Below are 12,987 nucleotides of genomic sequence, written 5' to 3' on the forward strand. Positions count from 1 at the left end.
CCGCGGAAACACTAGTTGCTAACTTGTTTGTAGTGGAGGCAGACTAAGGCTAACTGGTTAGCTCACTACAATGCCATGTTTGTCTTACATTGCGTGTGATTCAACAATCATTTAGAAATAAATAATGTCTAATTACCTTTTCATCCTCTTGCTTTGATGTCCACGAACTGGAACGTTGCACTTGATAATGCTGCGGTGTAAACTCGCAATGGAACCAGTGCTCCAGGCTGCTTGGGTGTCGGGAGGAGAAAGGCACCGCTGTGTAGCCTTTCAGGTGTCGCGTCCTGCAGGGGCAACCCACGGCGGCAGCCCGACCCTTATTGCATTGAAAGTGTTCTTAAATTCTCCGCTGAAGCCCTCAAATTATGAAGTGGAGCTCCCGCCTCGGTTAAGCTACTTGTCGGCAGTTAGGCAGACATTTTGTTCACAACTTGGTTTAAAAAAAAATAAAAAATTGTCTGAAAAGGGGCAGGGATTATTGGTGACCGGAACCGGAATGCAACATCGCTCACACACACTAGTAAGATGCTCGCATACACACTGGTAAGATGCGCTCATACACATAACTGAAATCTTTGCACACATACTACTGAAATGGTTGTCTCTCACACGCATGTGTAAAAAGCACACACACACACAGGTGAAATCCGTTTATACATACTAGTGAAAAATAATTCTAAGCGTGTGCTTAAGAGAAACATATTTTAGTAGTGTTTATGAGAGTGTTTCAGTAGGGTGTGTGAGAGAAAAACATTTTAGTTGTTTATGTGAGAGCATTTCAGTAGTGTATGTGAGAGCATTTCAGTAGTGTATGTGAGAGCATTTCAGTAGTGTATGTAAGAGTGTTTCAGTAGTGTATATATGAGTGTTTCAGTAGTGTTTATAAGAGTGTTTCAGTAGTGTTTATAAGAGTGTTTCAGTAGTGTATGTAAGAGTGTTTCAGTAGTGTTTATAAGAGTGTTTCAGTAGTGTATGTAAGAGCATTTCAGTAGTGAGTATAAGTGTTTCAGTATGGTGTGTGAGAGAAAAACATTTCAGTTGTTTATGTGAGAGCATTTCAGTAGTGTATGTAAGAGCATTTCAGTAGTGTGTATACTAGTGTTTCAGTAGGGTGTGTGAGAGAAAAACATTTCAGTTGTTTATGTAAGAGGTAATTCTGAATAATGTCCCTAACGGCCCCTCATAACAGTCACTCCAAGTACACACAGTATTCCACGAAGTCTACTCATTTGTTTCGGTTCGTACCCTGAAGAGCTATTGCTCTTTTTTTCCCACTCATCGCTGAAAATGGACACTAGAAAATCAAGACAGAAAGGGAGAGTGTAGATCAGAGGTGGGCAAACTTTTTGGCTCAGGAGCCACATTGGCTTTTGAAATTTGACAGACGGGCCAGGCGAGTACATGTTGCATTTCAAAGCATATATCTGTTGGAACTAAGAGTAGACTTCTCAAACATTTAATCATAATAGATCTATTTTCAACAATATCAAATCAGAACATCAGAGAAACATACAAATGGTATTAAAAAGCAGGGGTGTCAAACTCATTTTAGCTCAGGGGCCGCATGGAGGAAAATCTGTGCACACTATTAAAATCATGGCATTAAAACAAAAAAATAAAGACAACTTCAGATTTTCTTTGTCTTAATTTGGCCCAAAATAAAACGAACACATTCTGAAAATATTACAATAAAAAATTAATAAAAAAATACTAGCAGCGGTAAAGTTTAGATCCATGAAGGAAAGAAGAAAGTGAATGTTTTTAACTGAATACATTTACTTATGCATTAAAATGTGTTTTCTTTTGTATATATTTTTTAATGAATTAAGTAACGTTTATGACAACCTTTTTCCAAAACACAATATAGAATGTGAGATATAACAGGATGATGCATACGTTTATCATTTGTTTTCAAAACGGTTACAAAAAAGTGGGACCCCAAAAATTTACTGTGGGACCCCATTTTTATGACTTGATGGGGTCCCTGGGACCCCATTTTGAAAATTCCTAGCGCCAACACTGACGGAGTATTGGTGCGTGCAAAACAGCAGCAGGCGATTGTGGCTTGCGGGCCAATTCTAATACTAATCAAATATCATCCCGGGGGCCATAGATAATTAATTTGCGGGCCGGATGTGGCCCGTGGGCCTTGACTTGAAACTTAGGTATTAAAGGGTTAACACTTACATTCTCTTTTAAGGGCAGCAGTGTTTTTGATCACCCTTTTTTGCCAGTGCGTCCAAGTCTAGTATCAGGTTTGAGTGGCAATTTTCAAAACAGATCTTTGCTCAAATCCGTTTTAGTATTTGGTGGGCCGGATTAAAGGGACCAACGCAAAGTTTGCCCACCCCTAGTGCAGATAGTACAGAAAAAAAACATGTTTCAGTTTTGAATTGCTTGATGCCAAATGTTACATTTCAGTAGCAAGATCAATTTAAGACACAAGTGGCATTATTACACACATCTACAAACCCAGTTTCCATATAAGTTGGGAAATTGTGTTAGATGTAAATATAAACGGAATACAATGATTTGCAAATCCTTTCCAACCCATATTCAATTGAATGCACTACAAAGACAAGCTATTTGATGTTCAAACTCATAATCTGTTTTTTTTTGCAAATAATAATTAACTTAGAATTTCATGGCTGCAACACGTGCCAAAGTAGTTGGGAAAGGGCATGTTCACCACTGTGTTACATGGCCTTTCCTTTTAACACCACTCAGTAAACGTTTGGGAACTGAGGAGACACATTTTTTAAGCTTCTCAGGTGGAATTCTTTCCCATTCTTGCTTGAAGTACAGCTTAAGTTGTTCAACAGTCCGGGGGTCTCCGTTGTGGTATTTTAGGCTTCATAATGCGCCACACATTTTCAATGGGAGACAGGTCTGGACTACAGGCAGGCCAGTCTAGTACCCGCACTCTTTTACTATGAAGCCACGTTGATGTAACACGTGGCTTGGCATTGTCTTGCTGAAATAAGCAGGGGCGTCCATGGTAACGTTGCTTGGATGGCAACATATGTTGCTCCAAAACCTGTATGTACCTTTCAGCATTAATGGCGCCTTCACAGATGTGTAAGTTACCCATGTCTTGGGCACTAATACACCCCCATACCATCACAGATGCTGGCTTTTCAACTTTGCGCCTATAACAATCCGGATGGTTCTTTTCGTCTTTGGTCCGGAGGACACGACGTCCACAGTTTCCAAAAACAATTTGAAATGTGGACTCGTCAGACCACAGAACTCTTTTCCACTTTGTATCAGTCCATCTTAAATGAGCTCAGGCTCTGCGAAGCCGACGGCGTTTCTGGGTGTTGTTGATAAACGGTTTTCGCCTTGCATAGGAGAGTTTTAACTTGCACTTACAGATGTAACGACCAACTGTAGTTACTGACAGTGGGTTTCTGAAATGTTCCTGAGCCCATTTGGTGATATCCTTTACACACTGATGTCGCTTGTTGATGCAGTACAGCCTGAGGGATCGAAGGTCACGGGCTTAGCTGCTTACGTGCAGTGATTTCTCCAGATTCTCTGAACCCTTTGATGATATTACGGACCGTAAATGGTGAAATCCCTAAATTCCTTGCAATAGCTGGTTGAGAAAAGTTTTTCTTAAACTGTTCAACAATTTGCATCACACATTTGTTGACAAAGTGGTGACCCTCCCCCATCCTTGTTTGTGAATGACTGAGCATTTCATGGAATCTACTTTTATACCCAATCATGGCACCCACCTGTTCCCAATTTGCCTGTTCACCTGTGGGATGTTCCAAATAAGTGTTTGATGAGCATTCCTCAACTTTATCAGTATTTATTGCCACCTTTCCCAACTTCTTTGTCACGTGTTGCTGGCATCAAATTCTAAAGTTAATTATTATTTGCAAAATAAAAAAAGTTTATCAGTTTGAACATCAAATATGTTGTCTTTGTAGCATATTCAACTAAATATGGGATTTGCAAATCATTGTATTCCGTTTATATTTACATCTAACACAATTTCCCAACTCATATGGAAACGGGGTTTGTACAATAGTACAGTATATGTAACCGCTGCAGCAAAAAAAAAGGACAGCATAAAATAGAGAGTAGATCCGGCAGAAAATATACATTATAAACAAAGAGAGGTAGCTAACATAGAAGCGGTCAGGTAATTGACAGATATCATCTATTGCTGTATGGCGAGTGATTATACATATATATCATATCTAATACATATTGTTAGATGTACTCAAATTTGGGAATAAAAGTAGGATTTTCGAATATATTTTTTCATTCTTTTATTAGTATTCCAGAATAAAGTAAACAAAATGTGTAAAGAAAGGTAAATATTAAATAGAGGAAATAATTGAATATAATTTAAAGATCAATACAGTGGAACTTGCTGAAGTTGGTCCCGTTTATTTTAACAACCCGTCTGTCAACCAACACATCAAGTCACAGGTTCTTCCTACTAAAATGTGCCTTTTAAAAGGGGTCGTATCACCAATATCAAGCAATAAAATACAAATCAAAGTTTTTTGTTTTTTTTAAATCTAATTGAATGCAGCTGAGATAGGCTCCAGCACCGCCCGCGACCCCAAAAAGGGACAAGCGGTAGCAAATGGATGTATAGATAGATAATTGATGAATCGTTGCAGGAGGTGTGCAAAGTTATATAGGAATAAAAAAGGTGCATTTTGTTTGTTGTTTCTTTGTGGCACATCCATTTATACAACATGTTATTTTGTCCTGTGGTTCATTTCATTACAGATTATAGCTACGGGCTGCAAACGCCACTCAGGCTGCCTCTTAAAGCACCAACACATCTACAGGCCTCAAATTTTTACTTTTTAAGGTGAAAGCAAGTGTTACCTTAAAGGAGGGCTCATATTTAAGGGCACCAAGGCAAGTTGGAAAGGCACCAAGGCAAACATTATTTTCTTTCGAGGCAGGCTCTCCAAAGCGCATTTATATATATATATATATATATATATATATATATATATATATATATATATATATATATATATATATATATATATATATATATATAAAAATAAACATATATATATATATAAAAACATATATAAGTCACACTGGAGTATAAGTCGCATTTTTTGGGGGAAATTTATTTGATCAGGCATGTGATTTTTCCGTCTAAAGTCGGAATTCCGTCTTTTTTAATCTCGGGGAGAAAAAAAAAATTATCTCCCGTTTTTCCGTTTTTTTTTCCGACCCTAAATCAAGATTCAAGACGTAGTTTATATTACGCCGTAGTTGATTGGTCGATATGTTCCTTGTGACCAATTAGGACATCTGTTATGAATGATGACGTTAATAACGTCATCATTCATAATGGTTACTATACGGCCATTTTCCATTTTCATTTGTCATTTGTAAACAATGTCGGTTCTCGAGAGAAAGGACGCTTTACGAGTAAAAGAAATTGATAAACATGTCAAAAATAAGTTTCGATGGGACTGGATGGAAAGGGAAATCACTGATACTGTTGGGAAGAAGAAAGTTACGACTTTGTTCGGTGATTTTATTCGGAAAATGGATCGTCCCGGAAAGGTTTTGTGCACGTGGTGTCATGATAATATTGACTATGGATCACAAGGTTTCAAGGCTTTGGAAGTACATGCGAAACGCCAAAAACATATGAAACAACTTGAAGCAAGGAAAACAAACTTTTCACTAGCTGGTATACTCTTGGATGTCAACCGAAAGTGAGCAAACCTTACGGACTTCATCTTTTTTTTACATCGACAACTGCCGTAGACATGGAGAGGAAAGATCCACCCACTTCAGTTGCAGACAGGGTTGTTAATAATGAGGTAAGCTAAAAAATATTTGCTTGCGAAATACGCATGTTTGTTTTAAATATTAACCAATTATTGCTTAGCGAAATATAAATGGGTTTTTCTAAAAATAAAAAGCCACGTGAAAATATATTATGAAATTACAGAAATTCAAAGAGTCGCATTATTGATTCCAGTTAACAATTTATTTGAAATAAATTTGCATATAATACTATTTTGTAATATTAAGTTCATATGTAGTCTGTTGAAACTATTGTCAGTGGTGTAACAATCTTGAAGGTAAATATTTTCACACTTGTTTCATGCAATTCTCCTGAAGGAATCAATAAAGTACTATCTATCTATCAATATGTCGGTGTCCCCACATTATTATTATTTCCTATTTTCAAATATGAGTAAACAATACTAAACATGTTTAATTATTTTCATAAATGTATATCCTATTTTGGTGAAAAGAATAAAATGTTTAAATTACATGAACTGGAGTAATGTGGTAATACTGTAAATAAACTGTGGATAATAACACTGATCAATGTGACACCTGTGGATGTGAAATGAACACAAGATGTAAATATTAGTGCCTAAATACTGTTGGGACTGAACCATATACAGTGATTCATTAGGATACTTGGGTTATGTATGTTCTATTAATGATGTTTTCATGTCTTTAAACACTAAAATATTTTCTTCAAATGGTGCTGTCTTTGTTAATTTTAGCATGTTAAATTGGTGAAAAACCAGGAGCTTCGGGGGGCATTGCCCCCCTTGTCCCCCCACCAGGGCACCGCCCTGGACCTGGCCTTCGTCCCCCAGACCCCCGGAATTTTTTTCAGTCTTTTTCATTGTGGTCAAATCACATGTCTGTTTGATAAAACCCAACACCAAGAATACACATTTGAAAGGCAATTTAAAATAAATGAAGAATAGTGAACAACGGGCTGAATAAGTGTACGTTATATGACGCATAAATAACCAACTGAGAACGTGCCTGGTATGTTAACGTAACATATTATGGTAAGAGTCATTCAAATAACTATAACATATAGAACATGCTATACGTTTACCAAACAATCTGTCACTCCTAATCGCTAAATCCGATGAAATCTTATACGTCTAGTCTCTTACGTGAATGAGCTAAATCATATTATTTGATATTTTACGGTAATGTGTTAACAATTTCACACAAAAGTTGCTCCTGAGTATAAGTCGCACCCCCGGCCAAACTATGAAAAAAAACTGCAACTTATAGTCCGAAAAATACGGTATATATCTCCTTTCTGAGCTGCCACCTTATCGTGGTAGAGGAGTTTGCGTGTCCCAATGATCCTAGGAGCTATGTTGTCCGGGTGCTTCTATACCCCCTGGTAGGGTCTCCCAAGACAAACAGGTCCTTATGCCCCTGCCTCGAAATAAAATGTATACGGTTAATGTGACCAAAATTATCACGGTAAGTAAAAATAAATGTGAAAAATTCACAAGATAAGACATAACTGCACTTTTTTGTCCATATGGATAAAAATAGTGTTAATATATGAGGTCAAGTCTTATACATAGGACTGCACGATAATGGATAAAATAACAATTAAGATTAATTTTATCAATATGGAAATCAAGATTATTAATCATGACTATTCACTATGTTTGGTAAAGCAGTGTTGGGGTGTGAATACGACGCCATCATGTAATTTGTAATATCTAATAAAAATGCTCTACATTCTGGATCTATATATTTAAAGACAAATATTTGTGTTTTTGTTCATTAATAGTATCAGCGTGTCAGATTTTTTATTACATGATCCCTTTTTCTCTAGTTTTACATTTTCATACAGAGTAATTTATGTACATTTACATGTACTAATGTGTGTACATGTACATGCTGTATCAGGACAGCTCCATTGAGAGTTTGAGCAGAAATATGTCATATAGGAATTACCTATTCACCATAAAACATTAAGAAAATGCTTTGACACATGAATAGTTTTTAAAGTAATTACCTTGTGGAATGAAAATAAAAACAAGTACCGTATTTTTCGGATTATAAATCGCAGTTTTTTTCATAGTTTGGCCGTGGGTGCGACTTCAACTCCGGAGCGACTTATGTGTGAAATTATTAACACATTACCGTAAAATATAAAATAATATTATTTATCTCATTCGCGTAAGAGACGAAGCAAATGTCAGCAATCGTCTATCACACGTCAACCAATAAGAATTCGGCGGGGGAGGGTCATGGCAGTCCTGGGATGCTAACTGCTATATGCTATATGCTACTACCGTAGCTATTAAAATGGATCACATCAACATTGGCGGTAACTTATAAAAACTGAGAAGGGCTGAACTAAAATGGCACCGAAAAGGAAATCATATACTGCAGATTACAAGCTGGACGTAGTGAAATATGCAGCAGAGAACGGCAATCGAGCAGCAGAAAGAAAGGACATACCAGAGGCGACATCGGGGAGGAAGATTTCATCGGATTTAGCGATCGGGAGTGACAGATTGTTTGGTAAACGTATAGCATGTTCTATATGTTATAGTTATTTGAATGACTCTTGCCATGATGTGTTGCGTTAACATACCAGGCACGTTCTCAGTTGGTTATTTGTGCGTCATATAACGTACACTTATTCAGCCTGTTGTTCACTATTCTTTATTTATTTTAAATTACCTTTCAAATGTCTGTTCTTGGTGTTGGATTTTATCAAATAAATTTCCCCAAAAAATACGATTTATACTACAGTGCGACGTATATATGTTTTTTTCCTTCTTTGTTGTGCATTTTCGGCCGGTACGACGTATACTCCGGAGCGATTTATAGTCCGAAAAATACGGTAATGTAAAAACAACATGGTGTTTACTTTTTGATATCAATATAAAACACAAAGCAGTTTGGCTAGTGAAGATAAAGTCAAATAAACAAGCTTTGTTCTTCAACAACAACCATGTAGTTCAGTGCAACAGTTTGGCCAACAAAAATAAAGAGGAGTGATACCTCTCACATCTAACACACAATCTTTGTGCCTCTTGGACAACTCAGCCAGCGTTCAATTTGATGAGATGACAAAACATTTTAGCTCGTATTGATGTTATTGGAACACTAACAAAGTTAACAGTTAAATAAAGGACGAGTGAACATCCCAGTAAACTAAGTACAAACTTTATAAACAAGTTGTGACAACCTTCACAACACATGGCCTGCAGCATGGTAACTCTCAGTCCCAGCAGCTGACGGAAGGACGCCAGCTGCACGTTCAAAATGAAACTGCAACATAGGGCTGGCCTTTTATTAATGTCTCCATATTTTTAGGCCATGTCACGATACACAATATATATATCTCGATATTTTGCCTTAGCCTTGAATGAACACTTGATGCATATAATCACAGCAGTATGATGATTCTATGTGTCTACATTAAAACATTCTTGTTCATACTTCATTAATATATGCTCATTTTAAACTTTCATGCAGAGAGGGAAATCACAACTACGTCAATTTACCAAAACTGTATTTATTAAACAGTTATTAAGCAGTGGCACAAACATTCATGTCATTTCCAAAACAGAAAGTGCAAGATTGTCAGAGACATTTTAAAACAAGCTATGAGTGCACTTTTGTACACGAGGTCACTAAGATGACATATGAAAACAACACTAAATTAAAGTGCACTTTTTGTACAGAACGCCACTACAATATTTTAAAACAAATAAAGTGCACTTTTGTGCATGATGTCACACAAGATATTTCAATAAGTGTCAAATAAAAATGAGCTGCATAATAGGAAATCAAATAGTGTATGTCCTTCGCTATGTGGTAGGTTCCTGCGGACGTTATCTCCTTCTGTTGTTGACTAATTGTTTCATACGGTGTTGATGTGGAAATGGTTACTTGGGCATTTTGTTGGCGTGTCACCGAACGGAGATGTTGACATGCAGAGTTTCAAGCACTCTTCATTCTCTAGCGGGTGACTTTTCAAATGATGCTACATTAGCAGTGGTGCTACTTTTTGTAGCAACGCTTTTGCCGCATAATTGTTCAACATCTTCCCGCTTGAAGCCAAACCACCGCCAGACGATGGACCCTGTGCTGTTTTTCTTGGGAATTAATTATTCCTTTATTTGTTACCAGATTCGCACCTTCTCTCTCTCTCGTATTACCACCTGCACCTCACCGTTAGCATCACAGCTAACGTTACCATGTCGCTACCTGTCTGCTCCGCGGGAGCGTGTGACGTCGCACGCGTGTTGTATGTAAGAAAGTGCGCTTGTTTTAAGTCTCTGTGAGAAGGACAGACAAGAGAAAGAGTGGGAAACACATGCAGTGTAATGCCCGCAGCTAAAAGCAACTGTGTGAGAACGTATACTCGAATATCACGATATAGTCATTTTCTATATCGCACAGAGACAAACCCGTGATATATCGAGTATATCGATATATCGCCCCCAGCCCTACTGCAACATCAAATATTGTTCTCCTCCTTGCGCTCTTAATCGCACACCCAGACTCCACAGAAGTAGAAGCGATTGAAACAAAGCGATCGGCTCCGTTAGCTCGGAGGGAACATTTTCAAAACAAAGTCCATGGAGTCGCCGCCATGTTTCAAGTGCGCATGCGCAGACTCTGCGGCGCTTCAGTATTCAGGAAGTAAGCCGTTTCCTAAAATGCATTACTAAATGACGGCTTGTCGGTAAATACAAATTTAAATGGTGTTACTAACCGTCTGGAATTTTACCGCTGTCTATCATTATACCGTTTATCGTTACATCCCTACTCCATTAACAAGTAAAAAATCAAAGGCGGTCACGGCCTGTTGTTGCCGTAAATGTTGGTCAATTTTTCGGGCATTACAGCAAATGACAAGGGCGGTCGCGGTTAAATTCGAGCCCTGCATCTACCATCTCAGTGAACAAAGGGTGATTAAAGAGCTTTAGCGAAGCCTGAAGTTTTTGTTATTTATAACTTTAGATAGTAGCAGATGTCTCAGATGAGATCTAATCAAGTTTGATGAGGGATTCTCATGGATTTGAATTTAATAAGAGGATAGAATACAGGATTATGATTCAATAAAAAGCTACTGTACACTGGGTGGGCATGTTTGAATGGTGAAATGCAGATCAATAACAATGTCATGTCAAAGGTTTGGTGTTTTGCTTTGTTGTGGTTAGGAGGCGACTCAAGGTCATACTAACTGTGATCATCATGTGCTGTTTTCCAACCTTTTGTGGCCATGTCACCATTACTTCTACAAATACTTGTTGCCACTGTTCCATGCTCCAAAGTATTTACACCTATGCTATTCCACATCAAAATTAATCTATTTATTATTATTTTTCTCCATATTTTGGCGTGCTCCACATTCCACATTTTTTATCCGATTCACACCGTTCCAACTTCCAAATGTTCAGCATATTCAGGAATCCTCGGGCTTTCCACCGACAATTTCATAAAATAACCAGATTTCCCCAAATTCCACATTTCCCTCATTTTTCAACCGATTCAAACCATTTCAACTCAACCTGAAAAAAATTCCAGGATTTCCCAGAATGACTGGTTTTCCCAAACCTAAATTCCACCCTTTTTTCTTTTGACTACTCCTTCCACATTTTCAACCCATTTCACCATTAAAACATTCTTCTTAGAAAGGACAAAAAAGTTATTTTTGGAACTAAAAAAAATTCTGTTTTCCTCAAATTCCAAGAATTCCGTAATATTAATCTCAATTAAAAATGTTACTACTTCAACATTTCTTGACCGATTCAAACCATTTCAAGACCAACCAGTTTAGCTCATTCAGGATATTCATTCTATTTATCTTTTTAAAAAAGTCCCACATTTTCCTTGAAATTACCACATTTCCAGGAGGTTTCCTTTAAATTAAAAGGGACATTTTTCAAGGAATTACAATTACTACAGTTCTCAACCGATTCAAACCATTAAAATATTCCTCTTAGTCAGGACAAAAAATTGCCAGTTTTCCCGGAATTCTAAGAATTCCCTAATACCATTTTTCAAATACAAATGCTACTACGTTAACATTTCTCAACTGTTTCAAACAATTCCATTATCAACCGCTCATTAAGGATATTCAAGCATCACCTTAAAAAAAGTCCCACTTTCCCCAAATTCCCAAATAAATAAAAAATTCCCATTTAAAGGAATGGACCATTTTCAAAGTTTCACAATTCACATTCAAACAATTGCACCTTTCCCAAGTTCCAAACACAATTCTGGTTTTCCTAGAATTTCTGGAATGCCTGTAACTCTGTAACTTCCATCCATTTCCTATTGCTTGTCCCTGTCAAGGTTGCGGGGGTGCCTGTAGCCTATCCCACTAATTCTCAAACATATATTGTCACTACTACTGTAACACATATCTCAACCGATTCAGACAATTCCAACACCAACCAATTCAGTTCATTAAAGACACTTAGGCTATTCAGAAAAACATGTAAAGCGACTTTGGGTACTTAGAAAAGCGCTATATAAATCCCAGGTATTATTATTATTATTATTTATCACTTTCCAAAAACTACAAAATTACCAAAGAATTCCCATTGAAATTAATGGGACATTTTTCCAAGTTCCACATTTCTTGACCGAATTAATCCGTTTCACCACCAACCTGTTCAACGTTGTTACAATCCACTATCTTGGAAGTATGCCAACTGTTCTAATGTTAGCATGATAACGTTAGCAAGCTAACGTTTTATGCTATCCTTTTAGCTAATTGTGTACGTTTTAACCTAATTATCATGGCCTTTCCTTTTAACAACACTCAGTAAACGTTTGGGAACTGAGGAGACACATTTTTTAAGCTTCTAAGGTGGAATTCTTTCCCATTCTTGCTTGATGTACAGCTTAAGTTGTTCAACAGTCCGGGGGTCTCCGTTGTGGTATTTTAGGTTTCATAATGCGCCACACATTTTCAATGGGAGACAGGTCTGGACTACAGGCAGGCCAGTCTAGTACCCACACTCTTTTACTATGAAGCCACGTTGATGTAACACGTGGCTTGGCATTGTCTTGCTGAAATAAGCAGGGGCGTCCATGGTAACGTTGCTTGGATGGCAACATATGTTGCTCCAAAACCTGTATGTACCTTTCAGCATTAATGGCGCCTTCACAGATGTGTAAGTTACCCATGTCTTGGGCACTAATACACCCCCATACCATCACAGATGC

At 37.5% G+C, this 12,987-nt stretch overlaps 1 protein-coding gene across 6 annotated transcripts in view; it reads left to right on the plus strand.

Moving 5' to 3' along the window:
* Window positions 1–12,987, plus strand: part of LOC133653993 (nuclear receptor coactivator 3-like) — a 153,090-nt gene that overhangs the window by 95,349 nt on the left and 44,754 nt on the right. For 2 of the 6 annotated variants that reach the window (XM_062053900.1, XM_062053902.1), the window contains exon 2: window positions 4,756–4,840. The exons of the other annotated variants lie outside the window; for them this stretch is intronic. The gene's annotated coding sequence lies outside the window, so the exon portion shown is untranslated. The remainder of the gene's footprint in view (window positions 1–4,755; window positions 4,841–12,987) is intronic. 6 annotated transcript variants of the gene reach the window in all.

Source organism: Entelurus aequoreus, linkage group LG07 (assembly GCF_033978785.1).
Source record: "Entelurus aequoreus isolate RoL-2023_Sb linkage group LG07, RoL_Eaeq_v1.1, whole genome shotgun sequence".
Lineage (NCBI taxonomy): Eukaryota > Metazoa > Chordata > Actinopteri > Syngnathiformes > Syngnathidae > Entelurus > Entelurus aequoreus.